This window comes from Uranotaenia lowii, chromosome 2, assembly GCF_029784155.1.
Source record: "Uranotaenia lowii strain MFRU-FL chromosome 2, ASM2978415v1, whole genome shotgun sequence".
NCBI lineage: Eukaryota > Metazoa > Arthropoda > Insecta > Diptera > Culicidae > Uranotaenia > Uranotaenia lowii.
Window position 1 is genome coordinate 55,276,442 of NC_073692.1, and position 24,068 is coordinate 55,300,509.

The window sequence follows — 24,068 nt, forward strand, 5'->3', positions numbered from 1 at the left end:
GTATATTCAGGCCCATATTCATAATTTCGAGGTAGTTTTCCTACACAGTTTTGTTGAATTTCACGCTAAAGAATGGAATTCTGGGTTTTTCAAAACTCATCAGCACCAGAATAAGGAGTGTATTCGAAAAAATTGCAACACATTGTTTTATGAATAACTTTTGAATGCATGGATGGAAATTGTTCAAATTTTCAGCGGAGCTGCTTTGTAATGTAATGTTTAGATGTGCATATTTTTGTGACATTGTCTCAAGTGTTTCCTGACATAGCGTCCAATGAAGAAGTTTTTCGACTTTAATTTTTGGGGACCACGTGCGCCCTCTTTAATGTATACAATGAATCATCATTTTTCCAAACCAAGACTATTTTAGATAACGTTTTCTGTTTGCTGAAGCATGACCTTTGAAATCAAACAAAATTTTGAATTTGGTAGAAGTTATGACAAAGTTCGACGTTTGTCGTGTCAATCGTTATGAAACACTGATTGAATGCCAGCATCAAAAGATCCCCAGCCTCTTCAAATGCAAGAGACCAATCAATTTTTCAATTTTTACTTCTTGTTCATCTCCAAAAAAATACAAGCGGAAAAATACATACGAAAAGGAATTTGCCCAATGCCCGTTACTGAGTTCGTTTTGCTGTCCATTACGATTTTTATCAAAGTTTCACTTCGTTAGCGGACCGCTATTTATTGCGAACGATTTGACCACCGTATTTTGTATATTTTACTGGTGGGCTGCTTTTTTACCTTGTAGAAGTTAAGTCAGGCCTATTTATTAGTCAGCTAGACGAACCAGTCAGAAATATTTATCTTTTTTTTTTATTAATTCCTCTATTAAAATTTTCAAATTGCGCTTGATAAAACCTCTCACAATCCATAACTGTTTAGAATCAATCATCTTCACTTTTGTATCAAATTTTAGCTAAATGTAGATCCTCTTAGACTCCTTGAACAATTTACATTATGAAATTTGGTCAAATAGTTGATTTTGAAACAGGACACCTCGGAGAAAATATTCTGAATTTTTCAGGACACCACTAGATTGCATAAACAAAGTTTGATTATTTTAGCGCAGATTGATTCGATGTTCTCATAACTCAACTACAAATTCGATCCTTTTTGAAAAGTTTTTTTTTTAAATCAGAAAAAATCAGGACATTTTAAAGACCAATTTTCAAAAATCAACACAATTTCAGAGTTATTTTCAAAAATCAGGGCGGCTTTCCTTTCGGAAATCAGGACTCATGTATGTATCTGACTATTTATGGGATGAATAAACCCAAATTACTCCGTTAAAGTCCAGTTAAGGTACAACTGCAGCGTTTTTCATAATGATACATATTTATTTATGTATGTCCAAATCATCTATCACTATTTTCCACTGCCTTCAGAACCAACATTATTTTAGACCGAAATCAACCTCAAGCAATACGTTCCAAGTATTCCATCTAATTATCTCGAATTAGCTCCGGACGAATAATTCATTTAATTTTCGCGAGTCACTAATCAGAACCGCCTTTCAGGGTGATTTTCCCGAACCCGGCATTTGGGCTGCATCTAGACTGGCTAACAAAGCAGATTTCTCCAATTTCGCCATTCAATCGATTGCTAGGTAGCCAGTAGACTGTGTCTCGAACCAACATCGAACTGGTCCCTCCTAAAGCTCCGTCATCCCTTGTGGTGGCGCGCAGATTCAGCTGCAGTTTTCCCTCGCACATTTCGCCATTCATTGGCGATGCTGAGACAGGTGAATCTGGTTTTGCTCGAATAAGATTCAGCTCCCCGGATGTTTTCCATTGAACGGCACAAGAGCTGGGTCCACAGGCATTTTACGGTCCATTAGCATCCGATTGCCGGAGTCTGGCCGAACTTTACATTCACCAGATGACTTGTAGGCGGAGGAGGAACGTTTCAGTTCATGATCGTCTCTACTTAATGGGAGAATGATGACGACTACGACGAGAACGCATGGTGCGGGTGTCAAACTCCTTTGTGCTGATCAATTGAATCGAACTGCTTCATTGATGATGGCGATTGAGTGGTTTTGAGTTCCAAATCTTGAATCATTATAATGAAAGTGGCTTAGTATTTCTTCGAACAATTTGATTCTGTTTAGAACAGTACATTACTTCAATGTTTTACGTTTCGGCCAATGAGCCGCATGCTGTCAACTTTCACAAGGATGTTAGAGCAATCCTATTCAAGTGTTAAGCTTATTAGAAAAATCTAATGTAAAACAAACTGTCAATTCAGGTACGTGCAGGTGTATTTACATTAAAACAAATCGAAAAAACTGATAGTGATTATGTTTAAAATAGGTTTGAAAAATCCAACAAAACATCAGTCGTAAGAAATGCAAGGGACACAAATAGTACAAACTCTGTAAGTCAAACACATTTCATTTGCAGAGAAAAGTTTTTTTTAAATTTAAATAAAATTCTTTGAATTTCCCTGATGATGGCCAAGATTATGGTCGAAACGTAGGACATTGAGTAAATGTACTGTTTTTAAAAGTTGCCATGCACTATCATTTAACTGGGGAATTTGTTCTAAACGTAGGAGCCTACTAACAGGCGCTTTACGAGCAGCACCCATCGAGTATGACTGATGCTTACAAAATGTTTTTTTTTTCGTGGAGCCAGAGTGAACCCATCCATACAAATTTCGCACTTTTGAAATGTGGAATATCTGTGATTTTTACTTACCGTTTGCTATCTGAACGACAGTAAGCAATAAAATACGGCATCTTTCATCGTTAAATGTTAAAAATCCTAACATTCACTTAATTAAATTGGAAAACAAAATTCAAGGGATTCAAACCCCGAACACTAAATTGTGGGTAATTGTATTTTCTTTAACTTGTTTGAAGAAGCTGATATGCTATTTCCACATAGGGAACATGAAATTTAGATAGTGTATAAAGAAACCCGAAATGATCAATTATATCGCGAATTCACGTCATAAACGTAAAGGGCGATACGGTCAAAATTTGGTCAAGGGAAAACGCGTGTAAATCGGTGAGAAATCGTTTATTTAAAAAATTAAATTAAATTTCTTTTTCAAGTTCAATTAGTATGAAATTCAGGAAAAATATTCAGTTAAGCTTCCACTTTTCCAAATCCGAATTGCCGGGCCTTACGCCTAACCCCTGCCATCAGATTTTGTACAGCCACCTTCTTCGCCGCAGAAAGCCAGTTTGCTGCTCGTCCTTAGCAGTTTTTTTTGGTCTTCTTTAGGTTCCGCTTGACAATAGCCCAGTATTTCTCAATTGGGCGGAGCTCTGGCGTGTTGGGAGGGTTCTTGTCCTTGGGAACCACCTGCACGTTGTTGGCGGCGTACCCCTCCATGGCCTTTTTACCGTAATGGCAAGATGCCAAATCCGGCCAAAACAATACGGAACAACCGTGTTTCTTCAGGAAAGGCAGCAGACGTTTATTCAAACACTCTTTTACGTAAATTTCTTGGTTGACAGTCCCGGAAGCTATGAAAATGCTGCTTTTCAAGCCACTGGTACAAATGGCTTGCCAAACCAGATATTTCTTCGCGAACTTTGACAGTTTTATGCGCTTGAAAATATCTGCTACCTTTCCCCTTCCTTTTGCCTTATAAAACTCCTGTCCCGGAAGCTGCTTGTAGTCGGCTTTGACGTAGGTTTCGTCGTCCATTACCACGCAGTCAAACTTCGTCAGCATCTTCGTTTACAGCCTCCGGGATCGCGCTTTGGCCGTCGTATTTTGTTTATCATCGCTATTTGGAGTCACTATCTTCTTGTAAGCAGTTTTGTAAGTGGTCACCATCGTTTGAACTTTTCCGCTGACATCCACAAAACATCGTTCATGACAATCATGCAGGGGCGGTCCTATGGGGGGGGGGGGGGTGATTGGGGTGATCACCCCCCCAAGCGGGAAAAATTCGTTAAAAATATATGGAAACGTACCTTTGATTTTTCAAAATTTTCCACTCCGTGGGAATGTTTCCCAGAAAATTTCAACCAATTTTCCTGTTGGGGTGATCAATTTTCCAATAGACGCCTCAGATAAACAGGACTTCTAATGACATGGCAGTCTAATTTTCTTATCTTTCTTTCAACACTGTAACTATTAACAGTTAAACCCAAAGTCACAGAGGTTAAGTCTTATGATTACCTACATACCACTTAAGTTCTACGAATATCTTTATCGTTTTGTAAAAAATTTTTGAATTTTTTTTCTTCAAAAATAGCAAAACCACGGTTTAAATAACTTAACTCCAGAACATTTTTTTTTTCAATTTTTAAACCCGCCGGCGTTTTACATATTTATTCTTTTCTACCAAAGGATCATAATTTTTTTTTAAAAGAATATCCAGAATAGAGGGAAGTTCAAGTCCTAACTGTGAACTGTTTTAAAGGATTGATTATATTCAATTTTTGATTATCTTTTCTTTAAGTAACAAACTGAACACGGATATATTGAAAACGGACATAGAAAAGTAAACGATTTTTTTTTCAATCAATTTTCCGTTGCAAGTGAAACAAGATTTAAAATATAAATTAAATTTCAATCAAGGAAAAAAACATTTGAATTTTAGAATCACACAAATAGTTTAAAACTCTACAAACTACAAAAGCGCTAACTGACATTTTTTACTAACTATTCGATTTTGATTAACTTACATATATTCTAAGTCAATCAAATCACCTTATAAACAAACTTATAAAAAAACATCATCATTGTAAGTTGCCGATAAGGGTTTCTATAGTTTTGAATAATTTCATGATCGAAGGTAAATGTAACAAATCTTTGGTATCAGAATACATGTAAATGAATTTAAAAAAAATAAAATTTTGAATTATAATTCAGATTTCGAAATTAATTAAAACCCATTATTGAATAATTAGCTATGCAATCTGATAATGAATAAAATCATGAAATTTAAATGTGTGTGATGGTTTTAAATTTGAACATCGTAATGCCATTAATCATAATATAAATCATATTTTTAATTTTGTTTTTGAACTCAGGTGATTTTCAAGAATTACACGAATCAAATCGTCAATATTGTTTCCAGATCATTCACACAATGAGAAAAAAAAAAAGAATTCATACATTAGAGAACAAGTGTGTTGTTGCATGTGTTGTGTCTCGAAAGATTTTGGCGTCATGAATTCGAATATTCCGTCAGGTTTTGTCTATCACCTCTCGTTTTGTTGCTATGGTTTGCAGAATTAAAAAATTAGCATTTTAATTGAATTGCAGCTGAATAAAAACTAAAAACTTATTTTAAATCTAGTCAATATCCTTCATTTCATGAAGGATTCAGATTTTGAAAAGATTTTCTAATTTCAGAGATACAATGCTTCAGTTGAGAAAAATATCATTCGATATTTTTTTGAAAATTCTTTTTTTTTTGATTTTTTTTTATCTGACATCACGAAAGGTCGTCTAAAATTTTTTGATCTCAAACATTTTATTTTATTTAAAATCTATGGTAAGAGGTTGCCAAAAAATGTTCAGCACATAACCGGGCCGTATAAATCCGAGCAATTATATTTAAAAACCTGGAAAAATCCGGGCATTTCATTAAAAATTTTCTACCAAAATCCGGGTCATATCTGAGAAAATTTTTATTTTACAAAAGTTAAAAAAAATATATATTTTTCATCAAAATATATCAGCAGATTTTAAAACGTATTTTAGGCTTCCAAAAAACCTTTATGATTATTTTTATAAAACTTGCTTTAAAAATTTCTACAATATAATTTGTTTTTTGTATGGTTTGGCAAAAAAGTGAATAAATCCGGGCAAAATCCGGGCGTTTTCAATTAAATCCGGACAACTGGGTCGGACCGGAATTTTCCCAAATTTTATATTAAATATCCGGGCATCCGGTTATACCGGGCGATCTGGCAACCTTTATCTATGTAGAAGACTGCAAAACGATTTGTTTTCGAAAATATCTGAGATTTATTTTCGTTTAAAATTCCTTTGAAATTAGGTTATATTCCTGTATTTCTGTATTGTCACTCTTTCATAGATGTCAAAATTACTCGCATTCATTGAGAAAGTTGATCATTTTATCAAAACTTTTCATTATCTTTGCAACATTTTGCAGTTTTTTTTTTCATCAAAAAGTGCACAGATTTTTTAACACTCCCAAATCAGTCAAATTTAGCTCTAAATTTATTTGCAGCAAATGTGATTTTCATTGCCTTAAGCTTTCAGAAATTCATCCTTCTTTTCAAACTTTTTTATAATTATTTCTAAAAGTCATTTTAAAAAATTGTGATTATTGTGCCCTTCGAAGAATAAATAACAATTTATATTGTATTCATACCAATTGCCAATTTTTTACTATTCCAAACGAACGATAAAAATTTAATTTTATTCGTTTCAAATTAAAAAAAAAAGTTTAAATTAAGATATTTCCAATTTTTATTTCAGAATTAAAATAAGATCTTGAAATGAAACTTTTGGACCATAATTCACTATGAGAAATTAACATCCAAATTGGATAAAGACAACACTATATTTTCTAAACACTATTCAGAATAATAAAGCCATATATCAGTGTTTTTTTTTAAATCAGTTTGAAGTTCATAGTAATTGTAATCAAAAGCTTATCTCAATTTTTTGAAAATTATTAAAATTTCTTGCAGTGATCTGCAGAAGCTGCAGAAAATTATCAAAAAAAATCTACAAATTTTGTTCTATTCAACAACAAATTAATTCTTTTCGTTAATAAAATGACATTTATAGCGAGAGATTCTCTAAATGCCTCAAATTTATTTTAATGAGATCAAATTGGAAAAAAAGGGGGCAGTGTGCAGCATCCTTTCCCCGTCCTCTACTCTTTCAGAATGGACCTTAACTAAATAGGTATCAAGTCATTTTTATTGGTCGATTTTTGAAAATTTGTGAAATCACTAGGACCGCCCCTGCAATCATGGAGAGCGCAATCGTTTGATCGGAGAGCAAAAAAATGTCAAATGAAATTTTGATCTTTGTAGTGGTTAGTCGTTTGACTTTCATTCCATATGCGTAAATAATCATTCCACATTCATATCTTAACATCACCCGGCACTGCAGAGTGACGGATTTTTTTTCTACAGGAGAGAGTGAATAGAAAGGATTGCATTTGCTTATTGAGTCTCTAGGTTCTGTTGCGTGAAAGAGGCCCAAATGACATAAATTGATATTTAGTTCTTTACATATTCAAAACATATATGAAGCGTTTGGTAGGGATCTCCACGCTTCATTCCGCCCATGTATCCTGTATCTTTCGCGGTTTTCATCACATGGTTGGCCTGGCCGTAGTAATATCTGCAATACATATGAATATGTAACAGGTAATACGCTGAAAAGAAAAATGATAGACGCAAGACTTCCATTTTCCAGGATGCCTACATGTTTTGGCCATGTTGATGTAAGAAGAAGAAGAAGAAGAAGGTTCTGTTGCGTGAAAGAGGCAGGCCGTCGTCGACTGTCGGGAATTCTGGTCGTTTGACCATCAAATCATCGCTCTCCCCAAGTAACACAGATTATGCCAACTAGCATTAGGAAGTTTTATTATGGTTTAATTATGGCATTTTTTTGTGCAGCTCGTTTCATGACGGTTTTATTATGGTCATGCAGAATGCTTATATTTTTTTTCGACCATATGTTTGCAGATGGTTTTGAAAACGCTAATAAAACTTTTATTAAACATACTGTTTTAGTTATTTTGAAAGAATTATGAATGCTTTTTTAAAACTATAATAAAACACAAACTTAGAAGTTTGCTTCAAGCTTTCTTTTGCATGTTCTATAATAGCACTCAGTGCCTGATTATTAAACCGCCATAAAACTTAGTGACAGTTCTCGATCAAAATGTCAAAACAGGACACGCTCAGATTAGATAGCACATATTTGAATTGGAACTCCCATTTTTACACATTTTTGGTAAGTTATGCGTGTTGGTTTTGAGTTTAAATTTAAAAAATACATCTTTGAAAACTTGAAATCACCGAAAGTGGTATGAATATCTTTACAATATGAGTATTGAGTGAAAGGGCCCAAATAGTAGGAAAAAAAGCTTGACGCCATCATTAATTCAAGATGGCGGCTTCCTCTTTTATTTTCAAAGCTGTAAATTAAACCTATATTATAGGGGTATAAGTTAAAAGAAATCAACCGGTAGAAGTTGAATTACGCTATGTTACGCCATCTTGAAATCCAAGATGGCGGCTTCCGCTAAACTTTAAAATGTAGTGAATGACTTAAAATGACATGAAACCCAAATTGGTAATGGGTGAAGGGGTTTACGAGTAGAAGTCGAATATTGCTATCTCACGCCATCTTGAAATCCAAGATGGCAGCTTTCTATAAACTTAAAAAATGCTCTAAATCATTGAATGAAACCTCCAAAATATGGATATTTGTCAATTGGGATAAGCTATAAAAAGTTTATTTTTGCATTCTGACGCTATCTTGAAATCCAGGATGGTGGCTTCAGCTGAACTTAAAAATACTGTAAATGAATGAAAATAGCATGAAACTCCCAAATATATTGCATTGGGTGCTAAGGCTAAATGATAGAAGTCAAATATCTCTTTTCGCGTTTCTCTGGAAATCTGTAAGTGACTGAAAATCCCACAAAAACCACCACAATAAAGACCCCGTTCGTTTTTGGCAACATTCGATTTTGGAAACATCGAATTTGGCACATGTGCCAAAATCAGACGGTTAACAGAAACAACATAACCTTATAGTTTTCGCTAGAATAAGACCAATACAATTTAGACATAATAGCATGATAGGAATAAAAGAATTACATAAATGGCAAAAAAATCAAAAACTATAAACAAAACAAGAAAAGTTCTAAATGCATTAGAAACATAATGAAAAAATAATAAAAGTGATTTAAAATTGTCTAAATTGTTTTAAAATAGTAGTTTTAATGTAGTATTACGTGAAAAAAAGTTGTGTTCAAGCGATTTTCATTGATTAACAGCATTTTAAATTCAGTGGAAGCTGCCATCTTGGATTCCAAGATGGCGTCGGAAAGAAAAAAAATCGACATCTTCTAGCTTAGCCTTTTCATTCAATACTCGTATAGCGGTGGTTTAATGCGACTTTTTGTCAGCAAAAGTTGAGCGGATGCCGCCATCTTGGATTTCAAGATGGCGTCGGATAGCGAAATTAGACTTCTACTCGTTTAGCACTTTCACCCGATACCCATTTTGTTGGGGTTTCATGCGATTTCAAGTCATTTACACCATTTTAAAGTTCAGCGGAAGCCGCCATCTTGGATTTCAAGATGGCGTCAGACAACGAAATTTAACTTCAACTCATGATTTATTCCACGGGTCATTGAAAACCAATCCCTTTTCATTCAAAAAGTCTGTCCTCATTTACTGTACTAATGATTAACAACTCGAAATGAGGAACTCAACCTTAGCGTGTAATTGGTTTGCTTGCGAGAGAAACGTCAAATCGTAGCTTTTTTTGGGGTCATCATTAAACCATAATAAAACTTTGAATTGACTCACGCCATGTTGATTGCAAAATCGAAGGGTACAAAATGACGCCATGTTGATGGATTCACAATGCCAGCATTGGAAAAAAAATTTTCAGGCCTTTTTTCCATCAATCCCATCATGATTGACCATCAGATTTGACGGGGCGCATTTATTTTAAGATACTATTTCATATACATTTTACCTAAAATCTTGACTGGCAGTAGAAAAGACGCTCATTATATGGGTAAAACATTGGTTTTTTAGCTATTAATTTTACCAGATTCATATCTGAATAATGCAATCATTACGGTTGCTGGAAAAAATAAAAAAAAAACTCCGAGAACTGACAGAACCGAAAAAAACAAAAATTTCTAACATGTTTTATAATAGCTTTTTAAAAGCTTTGGTGACCAATATTGATGACTAACAATGATTGGTCATGATGACGTTCCTAGGATAGGGCCAAATAGCCTAATTTTGGTTTTATTAGAGTCCAGGTGATGTTATAGAATGTACTTTAGCTTTTTATGAAGATTAATGCTATGGTCCAAACGACATTTTGCTGACCATAATAAAGCTAAAATTGTTACTTGGGTCTCGTGTACCAAGACACGAAATTTTGTTCGACAATCACACAAAGAAGAATGAATGTCGTTTCGTCTGATGGTAGTCGACTGTTCTGCAAGTGTTTGGTCGCATTGATGGCACGAACAATGAAACTGATAGAAGCAGGCTGTGCGACTGGTTTACAAGCCTGCTTGTAAGTCGATAGTCCGGCTCGTTGTTTGGCGCGATGCACGGTTGTAGACGATACACCCAGCTAATTTGCGGCATCTCGGAGAGAGAGGTTAGGGTTTCGCTTGAAACTACCGGCAACTCTCTTTGTCATCTCAGCGGCTTCCGGTTTTCGATTTTCCCCTGATCCAGACTTCCTGGCTGTCGACGAACGTTCTCCAAACACTTTAATTTCATTTGTTACAGTAGGTTTGGCTACTTTTAGCGATTTTGCCAGCTTTGCGTGCGAGTAGCTCGGATTTTCGCGATGCGCGAGCAAAATTTAGATACGCTGCTCTTCTTCCATGGACGGCATTTTGATAATTTTTGTCTGTTGTTCGTTGCTTATGTTTTTTGTAGTCACAGGCTCGCAAGGCCCGCAGCAAACCCCACACGGCATGTTGACAACTGAAGAGAGAATTCCAAAATCAAAAAAGGAGCAACGTGCCACAAACACACACACACACACACACACACACACACACACACACACACACACACACACACACACACACACACACACACACACACACACACACACAACACACACACACACACACACACACACACACACACACACACACACACACACACACACACACACACACACACACACACACACACACACACACACACACACACACACACACACACACACACACACACACACACACACACACACACACACACACACACACACACACATACACACACAAACACACACACACACACACACACACACACACACACACACACATACACACACACACACACACACACACACACACACACACACACACACACACACACACACACACACACACACACACACACACACACACACACACACACACACACACACACACACACACACACACACACACACACACACACACACACACACACACACACACACACACACACACACACACACACACACACACACACACACACACACACACACACACACACACACACACACACACACACACACACACACACACACACACACACACACACACACACACACACACACACACACACACACACACACACACACACACACACACACACACACACACACACACACACACACACACACACACACACACACACACACACACACACACTCACACACACACACACACACACACACACACACACACACACACACACACACACACACACACACACACACACACACACACACACACACACACACACACACACACACACACACACACACACACACACACACACACACACACACACACACCTTCAAAAGCTGATATATATCAGTTGTGATCCTAGAAGGATGAAAATCATCAAGGAAGGTAATCATGATCGACACGTTCGAAAGTTAATAGTCTGCGTCCTTCTTTACCAGATCATGATTTGCAGTTATGCTTGGCTCAGTGAAAAAAAAAATTTTTTTTGAAACATTGCCATATGCCATTTGTTAGGAAGAGAAATGATCAGCATTCTGAGTAGAATTCGCTCAAAAACACGATGCAATTTCGACCAATGTTCAAATCAGTGATAAACGACTCTATCATTGGATGAAGCATAAAATGTTAACACCTCCAGTCTGCCGTCGACAATCATTCACATAATTAACTACCTACCTGCATACGCACAAAGTGATGCAACATATTTTTCCGAAACACGGCCGCTGCTCGGCTAAATAGAACGAAAATTTGCTTTCGTGCTCCATTGAGTAAAATTAACATGCATTTAATCACGTTTGATTTAGTACAAGCGCAAAATTTACCAGAAGCTAAAGCTTTTCCCGGAATGCTGATCGGGATTTATAATTGAACGCTGCTATTGGTTCAATTCGTTTGGATTATTACCTGCACTACAACTACTGACACCCACACACCCATGCATCCGGAATATTTGGCCAATAACAAACTGGTCCTGGTCATGTTTGAGCAAGCTTATTAAACTCCTCACTGGTAATTAGAGAATAAATTGGTGCCAATCATGTTTATTTTTTGGAGGGGGTAAAAATGTTCTCGAGGCCAGGCTAACAAACTAACCTACTGCCGATATTTGTCCATAAACTAAATCATTGTATGCACCATTGGGTATCGGATATCGGGAGCTAAATTTAACAGCTTGTGCACTAGTCGTTTGAAATGAGCTCAGTTTAGCCAGATTTGCGGGATGAGACGGATCAATATGGTAATGATTTCACACTTAATTCATCAGGTTTCACTCAAATGCATGATGTTAGCCGAAGTAAATCCAAACACGGATCATTAAAATTATTCCTCGAATTCCTTTTAAATGCACTATGAAGATTGAAACGGTTCAATAAACAAATTATATGATTATAAAATATTAAATCGAATTCTCCAAATATTTGTATACGATTTTTTATGGTTAAAAAACTGATTTGTTTTACTTTGTTTGTTTTTCTAAGTTTTAAATCAGCTGAGTTTAAACCGGTAGATGTTATCGACGGTGCTTTATGTGAAACCACTTGAAAGTCATGTAGCTCATTCATTTAACGGGCCTTGTGAATGAAATTTAAATGAGACTTATTCATCCCCGCCGGACCAACTCATCCTGCCTGAGGCCCAGCTCCGCTCCAAAGAGGATGTAATTAAAACAAATGACTAACAACTTCCCCCACGCCATCAATATTAAATAGCGAGGACAGGAACTGTGCTTTCCGCTCGCTGTTGGCATTTTGATTCTTGCTTACTTCTGCTGGCAGGACACTCGGAAAATCCTCTGACCAACTGCTCGTTTGACCAACCGGATTCATTGTGGGGATTTTTTTTTTCACATTTTAAATATATGTGTCAACTTTGTCGTACCACTCAAAAGTACGGTAAAGGAAACCTACATTCCATTTCGACCGCAAAAATCAACAGTTTGGAGCGATGCAAGGCTGGGACAACAGTTTTTTCCCGTCAATTCATGGGAAGGTTAAATGATATTGTGAAACGTTTATTTAATTTCAGTTTAAAAAAATTAATATAAAAGATGACCTTTTTCCAAACAACATCCTGAACTTCCAAGAATTCATCCCAGGGTTGTTTTTTTTAATGGAAATATACATTCGAAAATAATCGTGAAAAATACTCTCAACCTTTTCGGAGCGTGACCAATGTCCAGCGCTTCTCCCTCATGAAAGTCAGCCGGAATTAAAATAGAGTGAAATTATTATGAAATTTCCATTCGAATGAGGCTTTATTTTCACACTTTTGTCCGGTCGACGTCGCATATTCACACGCAAATTTCCGGTTCCAGGAAAATTGCACGCTGTGTTAAATTAATTTTATAACTTTATCTGTCGCCTGGAGCTATTCCCGAATTGGGAGAGGTAAAATGAATGGAAAAATCGGCCCCAGTCAGAGAGCACATTTTAGTGGTTTTCTGGAAATGCGCTTCTCGGGTTTCAGTCATTGGGGAGACAGGTTTTTATTTTCCCGAAACCACTACTGAAAGGGAGTGCTTCCGGTCTTCGAAGCCACTGGTTGACCTCCGGCGTTTTGTTTGGATTGGCTTTAAGTTATGATAATTTGATACAGTTGTATTGCCTATCATATATTTGAAGGAAAAAAAGGACAACACGTCAAGTTTTTTTTTTGCGTTTGTCACTCTAAATGTTGTACCGTAATCCGGTAAAAATTGATACTTTTTTTTAATATATTTCGATTAATTTTTCTGTTGAGGGGAATGTGGCATTTTTTATACTTGTAAAACAATTACTGGACTCCTATGAACGTAAAAAATGAATGCCGAAATTTATTAGACCTCTTTAAATTTGATTAAAAAATTGTTTTCGTCTCTGTTCAGAATTGGATGCTTTGGGGTGACATTGATCAGTATCTATTCTGGCGGTTTTAACGAATTTTCTTGATCATAAAGGACACAAAAAACCTTCATAATATTAACAAATGCTAGTTTATCCATTTAACCTTGATTTTTATCGTTTTATATTAAAAGTATTTATAATCGAAAAAAGAACTATGATGCTGCCTACATTTGGGGGCAAAAATTATAAAAATTGCTAAATAGTTTGAGCTTCAGAATACAAATGAAATTTCACCTTTACTCATTCCCCTAGGCCCTCCCACTATTTCCATTTTCATTTTTTCTTCAAAGTTAACGATTTGATATCCATTTATCCAATACGGGCTTACTCTTGGAAAATGTCCTCAATTTATAAATAGCAAAAATTTATCATTAAATGAATATAAAAATAGCATTATAACTGTTCATTTACAAAGAAAAAAAGTTGTTTTTCACATTAAACAACCTGTTTGCTTCTTTAAGCTATTTGGTTTCATCAGGAGAGCTCTTTGTTTGCGAGCTTTGGAAAAAATAGATATTTGGAGATTTTGAAATTATATTCCAACTTGTAGAAAAAAAAATTTCAAATACAAACCAAATTTTGCCATTTTGATACTGAATTCATAGGCTTTCAAACGTAGAAAACAATTTTCGAAAATTCAAACTATAGACTGAGTAATTGATGATATTGTGGAAAAGTTTATTGCTGGTCAAATTTACCCCAGTGATCAATATTACCCCGTTTTACGATACCTTACCCTCTTTCAAATAGAATCCAATAAAACATGTTTAAAATGATAAGTTTTTCAATTTACTTTTTATTATGAACATTTGACGAACTTGCAAGAAAGTAAAAATTATTAGTTAATTTTCTTTTTTTTTATAATTTTTCGAATGGATTCTGTCGAATTTTGGTTATTGATTGAAAACTCTGCATCAAGTTACACTTTTAGTTGCTATCAGCGATCAATCACTTTTGACATGAAATGTAAATCTTCACTGGAATAAAACGCGATATATTCACAAGAAATCATATTTTTTCACATTTTCCGGAACACATCAAACAATTAAAATTATAAGGAATCAAATAATTGGTAACTTCTTCAAAAAAAAAAATTTTGTGATTAAAAAAAATGATCTCCCTCAAAAGAAAAAAAAACTTTTCCGCGCAGAGCAAAACACGACGGAGAATTTATTTCGAAATAAATTTCATGGATTTTGATGATTCAAGTTTAGTTTTTAATTGTATCAAATAAAAGTCTTGGCACCCAATTTCCAATTTCTTTCTTCATTCAAATCGCCCAGAAAAGGAAGGCGCCAAAATCAATCAAGCCTCATAATGTGGAATAAAGTTAAATTCTGAAATTCAGTCCATTTGAATTATACTTTGAAGTGTAACACACTATTGGCAAGCGAAAAAACGTGATATCTCGTATTAGGTCCGCAATGTGTTAAGTTCATGATCTCTTGAATTTCTCAACAATTTATGTTAATCGTTAAATTTTTATCCAAGTGAAATTTTTTTTTATATTTTGAATCTGCATTCTGAATCTGAATTCTGAACCTGAATTCAAAAATTGCGCTTTGAATCCGTATCCAAATTACCGAATCTTATTCCAGATTAGAATTTTTTATGAGCCAATTTTTAGAGCCCTCATTTATGAATTAATTATTTATATTAGTTATTTATGTAGTTCAGGTTAAATCAAAATTCACTGTTTAAATTTTTTATTTTCAATCTGTATTGTGAATCAGAATTAAAATATGAACTTTCAAAGAACTGAATCTCACTTTTCAATTTTGGATTGCTATTTAAAGCTTTAAGTTTTTGAATTTTGTATAGGAATCAAGTTTAAGAACATCGAATTTGAATAATAATCATAATTTGTCTTTTCTGATCTTTGGAAAACAATTACCAAAATATTGAAAATACAAATGATTTCTAAAAACATTACTTATATTTGTTATATACCAAATTTTAACCAGGATTTCAAAGCAGCTTTTCGTTCCTAATATTTTAAGATTAATCAAACTGAAAACAAAGACTCTCGAGCTGGATACAGAATCCGAATACAAAAATAGGAATACAATTTTCGTTATGGGAATTATGGAATCATAAGGTCCGAAATGGGATTAATTTAATTAAAAACGTAATATTCAGATCGATGAACAAGTAAGAAAATTTTGGAAAAGTGTAGCAGAATTTTGGACTTGGGATGGTTTTGAGATTTGGCATTAGTTTTTAGTCTAGAAGGTTACTCTCTATTAACCTTACTATATTATCATAATTTAGTTCTGAATATATAATTTTTATTATAAAGAAGAAACATCGCTTGCTGTTTTGGATCCTCATGGGGGAGGTTTATGCAAATAGGATTGAAACATAATTGATAAATAAACGTTTTTTTGTGCGTTTTTTTAAATGCAAATTTCAATTCTTACCACTTTACCAGTGTTGATTACCTTCATAAAATTTGTTTACTATTTAATCTTCTTGATCATTATAAACATTTTTATTAATTTTTTCTCACCAGGTGTCTTTTTAATTATTATTCCTTTCTTTCTCATAGTTTTTTCTCTATGCCTTCTTTAATTTATTTAATTTTATTTCTTCTACATATCATCGCCGATTTGATTTTCCTTGTTTCTTATTCTGGATTCTTATTTATCGTTTTATAAATTAAGTAATGCTTAAAAAAAATCATTATAGTTTAGCACATGTTCATGCAATCCTTATTTTTCATTTCTTCGGATGACATTACATTTGCATTTTTTTTATGCAATCTGGTCATTCTTTTCAGTTTTTTAATGCTTATTGCAACACCTTTGTTTCTATTTATTTAGTTTAATTTCTTTTAGTTTTCATTTCGTCCAAATTTTCAATGCCTTAACAGTTTTGATATCTTTTTTTTGCTCATCTTTATCAATCATTCACTGCACAATCAATATTTTGTAGTGTATAGATTTTGATTTTTCTTTATCGTTTCTTTACTTTTCTTATTCCAGTTTTTATTTTGAATCCATCGAGACATTAAATTTAAATTGAATCAATAGTCATAATCAATTGTTTTTAATTGATATTTAAATTGAACCAATAATTATAATCAAATTATCTGTTTTTCAGAATAATTTGGTTGTAGTTTCAACTTCTATATCCCTTATACAGTGATCGAAATTAGAATAGCACCACTATGTGCTTTGTTTGTTAAAATATGAATGATTGAAAATTACAAAAATTTTAACTTAAAACTAGATAAATAGTGTTTGACTATTACAAAACATTAGTATTATTGAATTCCATATTTGAATGCTTTATGGTTTCAAACTCAGCCTCAAATCTATATTTCATCATTTTGCATCATACTTATGAATGTTAATGAAGAAATCAAGCTGTTTGATAAAGTTTTATAGCTCAAATATCAAATTCCTTAACGCTAGAGGAGCATCTCTCAAAACCTCATTTTAATACCTTTGAAAACCTTTGGAATTCTGGAAAACTCCTAAAATGCAGTAGTTATCTATTCAAATAACTCGTAGAAGCATTATTATTCACTTTTACACAGTAATTTTTTAGAAATAATAATTTTTCACATTTTTGATCCTCAACGCCAATTGCTACGTCCAAAAAAAGTAAACTTATGCTTGGTTTATCCGTTAAGCAATTCAGAACAAACTATGGAAGAATATTTTCGAAATTTTCAATCATTCATATTTTAACAAGCAAAACACATAGTGGTGCTATTCATATTTCGCTCACTGTATTATCATTGAATATTTGTTATTCCTTCTTTTGTGGTCTCAATTTAGTTTCACCGTTTAGAACAATTCCAATTTTTTTCTTCATTTTGTCCGTGATATTTTTTCGGAACAATCTCAAATGTTTTTTTTTAGTTTTATTCTTAAACAGTTTTTATTAATCAAATCATGATTTTTTTCTGGAAAGTTAGTTATTATCAGGAATCTTACAATTCTTTCTTTTGTTTATTCGCAATATTTAAAAAAAAAAACTTCGCCTTCTCATCGAAATTCGAAAGTTCATAAAATAATTTAACTCCGCCTTCCCATCAAAGTTAGATATTTTCTATGTACTTGATATAAGAACTTCGACTTCCCATTGAGATCGGTTCAATTTGAATTTATTTATTTTTCATTTTCCAATTCTTTTGCACGTCAAACATTTTTTCTTGGCAAAACTTCGCCTTTCTATCGAAGCTTCTTTACTACTCAAATTATTTTTTTTTTTCCTAAAGATTACAGCAGTTTAATTTTTATTCAAGTATCTCAATAAATGAAAGAGATTTTGCAGGGTGAACGATTAGAGCTGTTGTATGAAAAATGCAATTCTCAATTTATTTTATTTTTTAATAACTCTATCGCCAACTTAAATTCTCTGTTTGAGAAAATTCAAAGATTAACAAATAAATGTTTTTCATTTTATCATTGTTTATATAATAAAAATCAAAACCAAATTGAAAATTAACGTTTCAATCAGTGCCAAAACAATAATTTCATATTGTTTAATTCTTTTAAAAATGATTATTCGAATTTTATATATTCAAAACAAAATGAAAACGTTTTCATGTGATGTACTTAAAAATTTCAGTGTAATGGCGATTACAATTTTTAGCCGCCGACCGTGGCTTAGAGGATAGCGTTCATGTCTTCTAAGCCAGAGGTCATGAGATCAAGTCTTGGTCACGGCAAACATAGTACTCTTTCTGTGGGTTGGTGGTGTTAGCATTAGTAAAATGTTAGCCATTATATCCTTGAAAGATGTACGATTAGTCTTAAGTAAAATTTAGATCTCTTCAAAGAAACATGAAGTTTCACTGAAATCCTATATGTGTGTGTTCGTTTTAAGATTCCTATAGATTAAATATTGAAAACAGAGTCTTTTTCGAAAAAGTTTTTCTAGATGTGACAAATGTTGAAAACATCAATCCTAAATGGAGCTTAGATGTTTGAAGCACGGAATCAGTGATTAAATAATTGAAAAATCAGATAAGGAATCTAAATAAGTGTAGTAAAAAATCATGAAACTACAAGACATGAAAATCTCAATAAATTTAATTTCTGTTTTAAAACCTAGAAGAAGACAAGATAAGAAAAATTTAAATATTTATTTTTAAAGAATCTCTCATGGATAATTGCAATTCAACTACGAGAATGTTTTTAAAGTGAACGTAATTTGAGAACTGACGATCAATTGAAAAATGATATGCTGAATTCAAGTTATTTACTTCAGCAAAGGATAATTATAAAATAGCAGTACCTCAAAATCAATAGTATAAGACTTTGGTTCTATCAGCTGGCAAAGTTTCAATTCGATTTTCAAATTTACTGGAATTGGAGTAGAGATTTAATAGAGAAACTCAGTATTGCCGATTGATCAAATTCAAGCAATTACAGTAGTTCTTTCCCATTCTTTTTGGTTTTTTTTAAATTCACTATCGGAAAAAGGATGCATAGAGTAATTTTACATTTTTTAAACACATACTAATGCTTTTAAAATAAGCATTTTAGGTTACCCATTTTTATTTATTCTATTTCTAGCAAAGTTCCAATGTTTCCAATGTTTTTTTCTCTTTCTTTGATTTTTTTTTATTTCAATGATACCTGATTTTTTTCCATATATTCCCCGGTTCTCCAAATTTCTAGAGAGATTAGTCTTTTATTTAACATAAGTAAAAATGAAGTTTTCTATAAATTGCTTTCCTCACAAATTATGTATGTATTAAGTTATCTTGTAATTTTACATGACGTTTGTAATGAGTGTAAATGTAAAAAGTTTTTTGTTAATTCTACATCTTCTTTCTCCAAAAACTTTCAATTACTTTTATTTATTCAAATTCAAAGCCAAAACCTAATGTTTGATAAGCTGTAAACTCCTAGAATATTTATTCCAATTCAATAGGAGAAGGCAATATATTTTTTATTGTAGAGTAAGCATTCCCCGGATTGTTCTTTTGGTCATGTCCAGGATTTCAAAGTAAAGTGGACAAGTTAAACAATCAATGGTTGCCAGAATTCTTTTAAAAAAGTTCTTTTTTTGCTGGCCTAATTCCCATTGATAAAAAAAAGAAAGTTCAAATTGTGCTCAGTTTTTTTAACTAGCTGTTTGGTACTTAAGTTATTGTTCTCGGCAGTCTAAAAAACGATTCGATAACTACTGACGATAACAAAACGAATTTAAAAAGTCCGCTTGAATGCGGGAAAATTCTACACTGATTATTCAAGAGAGCCCTCTTAATTTATTTTACAATTCAAGATATTGTTACAGTGGAGGGGGAACGATTTTGTTTTTTTTTTGTTTTTCATCAGTTTTATAATTTTAAGTATTATGATACTATACCTGCATTCTATATAATTGCACAAAAGCTATAAATCAAGAAAATTTTCATCGAAAAATTCAATAAAATCAAGAATACAAAAGGTGAAAAAAATCCCATTTTCTAAAATTTGTCTTTTGGTTTTTCATCTTTTAGATATTTGTTTTTTTTTTTCGAAACTTACATAAGATACTTTTAACTTTATTTGTTCCCTCCTTGGGGTTTTTGGAAATTTCGGAGGGGGAGGGGGAGGGGGGGGGGGATTGAAACAAAAAAAATATAAATTGCTAATTGATCCAGTCTTAAAGCTGGTTAAATTCATAGTACTGACTCTGGAGGTTGGGACTTAAAGTGCTAAAAAATTAAAAAAAAAACAAAATTTTAGATATTTATCATTAATTAAAAAATCTAAGTTTAAATCAAGCTTCGAATTGAAAAAAATAATATAATTTCAAAAATAATAATAATAAATAAATCACAAAAAGCTTTGAACCTGAAACCTGTCTAATAGTTCTTCTGAGAGTTTACCCGAACCTTAGTACATAAATTTCAAATTTTGACAATTTTAAAAGTTTTCAACCCAATTTTAAAAGTTGTAATTTTAAATTCAAAAACTGTTGCGACCGGGATTATTGCCTAAATGCTTCAATTATATATAAACAGTTTTCCCCTACATAGGCACAGCTTGGCATATCGGGCACCATAATTGGAGTTCAAGCTCGCGCTCTGATTATTCCAACCGAAATGATACATCCAGCTAGGAATGAATTAAATTTTATTATTCAACAATTTCTCCGGGACGGAAACCGACCACTGCCGAGCGATGAAAGATCTTGAGGGCCACGTGTTGGAGATTTATGACGCCGAGAAATAGTGGCGCCAGAGAGCTAGCGCGGTACTGGATAATTGTATTTAGCGAACCAACCAGCCAGGCAGCAGCCAAACAACTCTTGGAACGGAGAAACGCAAATTGGTCGTCTGTCATTGGAATTGATGCCATTCGCGAAAAAGCCGACAATCCATTACTCATGCCGCTGATTAGCATTATGAAATATTCAACAACAGGCACTCGCTACTAGTCATCATCGTCAGCGGCAGGATATCCACATCCACATCCAGTCCTTTCCAGCGACAGCTATTTCGCCACCATCGTCCTCAGCATCATCAGCAGCCGCAGCAGCAGCAGCCAGATTATAATCCGAAAACCGCACGCACTCATGCTTCTTCGACTCGCCACCGGAAACCGCCAGCATCAGCATCCGGCAGCCATCGACGCTGACTCGGAAACCCCTCGCCCAGTTCGAATTATGCAGCGATTCGTAGATCCGGGTCCCTTTTTCTATTTCGTTCCGGGTGTGCCTGGCGAAATTTTCAAATTAATTTTGTTTATAATTAGGCCCCTAAATTTATTGCTGTTTGGCCAGTTCGCATCACTTTTCATTCGAGAGCATTATAATGTAGGAACGTTAATTAAAATTTCATGGAGAGTGCAAAATGCAATCCCATTTTCATCTATCACGCTTCAACTGAAAATTTGAAATATGAATTCAGAGTTTTCCTCTACATCTCTTATAATTATTGGATTAAATGGAAATTCAATTTCCTGTACCAGTTCGAGTTCTTCGAATCCAAACTTTCCAATAATCCTTGTCACAAACCTGGTCAACAGAATATTCAATTTGGGTCAGCTGATTACTTTAATTATTCATACCAAAGCAGCACAAAATCCGAGATGTCAATCACAAGGATCGTGTCCAAATGGTTTGATCCGACCCCGGAGAGATACCTTCTCAAATAATGCGGCGCCGGTTCTCTTCGGATTACAGACTCCACACACTTGGACGCGTCACCCGCACGGCACGGCACGGGTCCATTATAGAATGACACATAGCAGAGAGCTTAGCTAATGCTGATCCGGTTCCGAATCCCTCATCCTGATGGTCCCAATCGCCCAGACGAGTCGATTCAGGCCCCGGATGCTGCTGACGACAGAAGCCTTGACCAAACTTTCGATCAATTTCACATCAATGAACATTTCCTTTTCCGGGGGCCGCCGCTAGCCTAAACCAAAAACGAGCCAGATTATAGCTCTAGTCTCTGCTGCTGTCCTACTGCATGGCATGTGGGGGCGTTTCCATTTTGCGGCCACTCGATAGGGGTTTTAGTTCGTCCTGACACGTGTCCTTGTCGCTTCCTTCGGCTTCGACTTTGGGTTTGTTGCCGGTCTGGCCGTATGGCATGCCTGGCTCTACTGGGTTTTACCGAAAACCCCACTGTCTCTCTCTTTTCAAATCCAGCATGCAAACAATTTTGATGAAGTGCTTTTCCGGTGGTGAACGTACAATAAATTCTTGACGGGAGTATATCATGCTGATAGCACAGGAAACTGCGTTAGACCTCAATGAAGTTGGCTTTCAGGTGCTCGTTTTCCTAGTTCCAGAACGAAAACTCTTATTCTAGGGTTTTATAAAAATTTTGAAAGGCAAAAGTAGGTAAATACTTTTGACTTCGGTACCCTATAACGGTAAACTAAACTCGTATGTGATTACGAAAAAAATAGTTAAAAATTAAATGGGAATAAATAAAGGTTGATACGGTCAAATTTTGGTCAAGGGAAAACGCGTGTAAATCGTTGAAATCGTTTATTTGAAAAATAACAAATTAAATTTCTTTTTCAAGTTTAATTAGTATCAAATTCAGGAAAAATATTCAAATAGTCTTCCGCTTTTCCGAATCCGAATTGCCGGGCCTTGCGCTTAACCCCTGCCATCAGATTTTGTACAGCCACCTTGTCCACCGTCTTTACCGCAGAAAGCCAGTTTGCCTTGAACTGCTGCTCGTCTTTAGCAGTTTTTTTTGGTCTTCTTTAGGTTCCGCTTGACAATAGTCCAGTATTTCTCAATTGGGTGGAACTCTGGCGTGTTGGGAGGGTTCTTGTCCTTGGGAACCACCTGCAAGTTGTTGGAGGCGTACCACTCCATGGCCTTTTTACCGTAATGGCAAGATGCCAAATCCGGCCAAATCAGTACGGACAAACCCTGTTTCTTCAGGAAAGGCAGCAGACGTTTATTCAAACACTCTTTCACGCAAATTTCTTGGTTGACAGTCCCGGAAGCTATGAAAATGCTGCTTTTCAAGCCACAGGTACAGATGGCTTGCCAAACCAGATATTTCTTCGCGAACTTTGACAGTTTCATATGCTTGAAAATATTTGCTACCTTTCCCTTTCCTCTTGCCGTATAAAACCCCTGTCCCAGAAGCTGCTTGTAGTCGGCTTTGACGTAGGTTTCGTCGTCCATTACCACGCAGTCAAACTTCGTCAGCATCGTCAGCCTCTGGGATCGCGCTTTGGCCGTCGTATTTTGATTATCATCGCGATTTGAAGTCACTACCTTCTTGTAAGTCGATAGTCCGGCTCGGTTGTAGACGATACACCCAGCTTATTTGCGGCATCTCGGAGAGAGAGGTTAGGGTTTCGCTTGAAACTACCGGCAACTCTCTTTGTCGTCTCAGCGGCTTCCGGTTTTCGAGATCCCCCCCGATCCAGACATCCTGGCTGTCGACAAACGTTCCCCAAACACTTTAATGATATTGTAACGGTTGATTTGTTAACTTTTAGCGATTTTGCCAGCTTTGCATGCAGCTCGAATTTTCGTGATGCGCGAGCAAAATTTTGA